Here is a 3,605-nt window from a genome sequence, read left to right as displayed (position 1 = left end):
TCTGGCTCAGGGATTTGGAGAGTAGGAGAAATAAAATCTACTTGGAAAACAATGTGCAGAAAACCACCAATTACGTTTAGCTGGGGTGAGGCCAGGGAAGGGAGGGACAGGAGCACTTCACATCACTAACCTAACTTTGGAAACCACCACAAGGGATCATATTCAACTGGCCTTAAGAGGAAGACCAGATGGCTGATGGGAGACTCTATAGGAGGGAGAAGAATGGGAATGTGGCTGGGAGGTGGCAACAAGCCCCTTTCTGGGTACAGGAAGGCAGCCAGGGCACCAGGTCCAGGAAGTGACCTCACAAGGACAACATGGTTTTTGCAGCTTAGAGATCACCCACCGGCCCCCACCCAACTACTCAATCTTCTCAGCGCTGGCAGATGCAGGGGCCACTCTCAGGCCTGGAGGGAGTAAATGGGTCTGCAGCCTGGGGCCATGTCTCCTCTTCTGTCTCCTCCCTTGGAGGCAACACTAGCCTCTGCCCCCTTGGCTTTCGGGGGTTGCAGCAGCCTCCCGTTCATGGGCAGTGCCCTCATTGCTTCAGGAACTGATCTCCCCCTGCTCCTGCTCTTCCTCTATGGGCAAGGAGGCAGAGAAATCACCCCCACTCTCCTTCCGATTTCTCTTAAAGGATGGGCTGCTCAATTTGGAAAGCTTCTTGAACGAGAATTTCTTCTTCTTGGGGGTCTCCTTGGAGAACTCTCCCTGGCATCAGCTTTCTGACTAGGGAGTGCTGGCCTGATGGCATAGCCAGTAGCCCCAACTGCTTTATCTGTTCCGTTCACCAAAGGCAACTCCTTTCACCCTTGAGGGATAAGTGTCCATTGGTCTTTATGTGGCCATTCTCCTGTGCGTTGACCTTCGCTGCAGTCACGTTGTCCTGGGGAGCCTTTGAACTCTGGGTGCCCATGATGAGGGTCTGCTGGGGGGGCACCTGGAGCACCCTGGGCCCACACATTTGGCAGGGTCTGGCCTATGGGCAGAGGGGTGGGGCTCGCGCCCTATGACTAGGGGTGTGGGCAGCTAGCTGCACTCACTCCACAGCAGAATGCCCTACCTCACACCTTCATGTGTGAAGAACAAACTCAGGTTGTCAGGCTTGCATGGATAATGCCAAGTGCTTTATCCACTGAGCCATCTCACTGGCCCCCATATACTGACTCTTAAACATAATAAATCATATTTCGAGAGGTACTGACTTCAAAGCTTCATCTCTACTGGCTAGCTTTCATAGTGCTGGAAGATGCTATGCATGCTACTGGAAGAGAAATCATATCAACATCCTTACTCAGCTGTGAATCCTGGAGCTACAGTAATGACTGGTCTGGCCCTGTAAGCTACAATAATGATTGGCCTGGCAGGATATGCTCACCAGTGCAATAGTGACACAAATGTTATATGAGCAACTTATCAGTTTCTGGTTGGATTTAAGGCCACTTCATGAGATGGAGACCATAGCTTGCACTGCTATCATGGCCAAGAACCTGTGGCTAGACAGGTCACAGGCAGTACAGGAGAACCTCCTGCTATTACCCTGTACAATGAATATAGTATTAACCCAACCCCTTATGCTATAACATAGAATAGTGCCTCTTTCAACTCTCACCAGAGAAGCTTCTTCCTGCAGCAGATGCCAGTTAACACAGACAAGGGAAGCGGATCTCTGTGAGATGGAAGCCAGCCTGGTCTACATAGGGATTTCTAGGCCAGCTGGAGACACATGGAGACCCTGACTTGAAATAAGGAAAGGCGAAATTTCGAAAAATGCTGTTGTAATGGTTTTTAATATCCATTACTCTTCTTACTGGTGTTTTTTTATAGAAGAAAAATTTTAACAAGTTGGTGGGTTTTTATTACTATTCTATGTGCCTGTGTATGTGTTTGTGTGATAAAGGGGATCACATGCCATGGAGCAACTGCGGATGCCACAGGACAACTGGTAGTTTCCATTCTCTCCATCTACCTTTATATGAGTTCCAGAGATTGAACTCAGGTGGGCAAGCTTAGAGAGTAAGCACCTTTAGCTATGGATGTCATCTCATGAGCCCTTGTGGGGCTTTTTTATCTTGTTTTTTGTTTTATGAGTATGAGTGTATTGCCTGCATTTGCATAAGTGCACTTGTGTCATGCAGTGCCCATGGAATCAGAAGTGGGCATTGGATTCACCTGGAACTGGAGTTACAGACAGTTGTTAGGCACCATGTGCATGCTGGGAATCAAACCTGGGTCCTCTGCAAGAGCAATCAGTGCTCTTAACCACTGAGTCATCTCCAAAGCCCCTTTGTGAGGCTTTTAATATACTGGTTTAAAATTTCAGGTTCTTCCTACACAAACCCATTCTTCCCACCTAAACCCACCTTTCTAAAGAAAATCCCTCATAGGTATGTTCAGAAGTCCATCTCCAAGGTGATTCCAGATTTTGTCAATCTAAAAATTAACACTAACCACCATCAGTCATACCTCGGTAAAGTGAAATACTGAGGCTCATTGGTCCCTGAGCTGGTGAGTGTGGAGAACTGAGGACATCGGAGTTGCATGCAACCTCACCTCAACTCCAAGGAAGAAAAATGAAGTCTCTCTTCAGATTGTCAGAGGCTGCTGGGGAATATGAGACAACTCCATCCTACTCTTTACAAAGATTTGCTCTTTGTTCAAATTCTACTGGGCCTCCCCTGAACTCTTTATCAACTATGATTTATCAGCTGGGTGGGTTCACCTCTTCCCTATTCAATTTCAGTGCAAATTTCACTCTGTCCAGTTATCTAACAGACATCTGAACATTAACATCATTCCTTATTCTCCATCTTTGAGGACATCTGGTCACCCAGACCAGCTTCAGCACAAGCTCTAGAAACTCCCTTTCACCAGTGAGTTTCCCATTACTCCTGTCTCCTCTTAGAACTGTTCTAACATCTGAAGCCTACAAAGTCAAAACCTGCACCTTGGCTCAGGATTTGCATTTGCCCACGGTATATCCAGACTTGAACATGATCTTTCAAAGTCTAAAAGGTGGCATCTGTACCTACAAACATAGCTCCTCTTGAATAGTCTTTTTTTTTTTTTTTTTTTTTTTTTTTGGTCTTTTTGAGAAAGGGTCTCCCTGTACCCTCAGCTGTCCTGGAATCTACTATGTAGACCAGGCTGGCCTTGAACTCATAAAGATCAGCCTGCTTCTGCCTCCCAAGTGCTGGGATTAAAGGTGTGCACCACCACGCCTGGCAATAATTTTTTGTTGTGTTTTGTTTTGTTTTGTTTTGTTACCAATTGGAAATTTCATTAAGGAGAATTTCCATTACATCCATCAGGAGAATGTGGCCAGAATGCCTGTTGGGGTCCCCTGTTGTGTAAAGTAGCAGTCTCTCCATGTCCAGATAGCCCATGGGCTCGGCTTCATATGAAGAGACTCCTTTTATCAGCAGGGTGCCTTCCCGGCATCTTCCTGGCTCATCTTTTGAAGTAGCCATGGCCTCCGGCTCTGGTTTTCCTGTGTGATTTTCAGGCAGTCTGACACCCTGGCAGGAGCCCACTTCCATATGTAAATAGGGCATCCCACAAAGTACCTATCAGCTAAGGCTTTTACCACTACCCCCACAGTAAAA

At 46.9% G+C, this 3,605-nt stretch overlaps 1 pseudogene; it reads right to left on the bottom strand.

Moving 5' to 3' along the window:
• Positions 1-373: 373 nt before the first annotated feature.
• LOC103746480 lies at positions 374-916 on the bottom strand (annotated as a pseudogene).
• Positions 917-3,605: the final 2,689 nt, after the last annotated feature.

This window comes from Nannospalax galili, unplaced genomic scaffold, assembly GCF_000622305.1.
Source record: "Nannospalax galili isolate Female #2095 unplaced genomic scaffold, S.galili_v1.0 scaffold5624, whole genome shotgun sequence".
Lineage (NCBI taxonomy): Eukaryota > Metazoa > Chordata > Mammalia > Rodentia > Spalacidae > Nannospalax > Nannospalax galili.
Note: the sequence above shows the minus strand (reverse complement) of the source record. Positions and strands in the feature narration are given on the sequence as shown.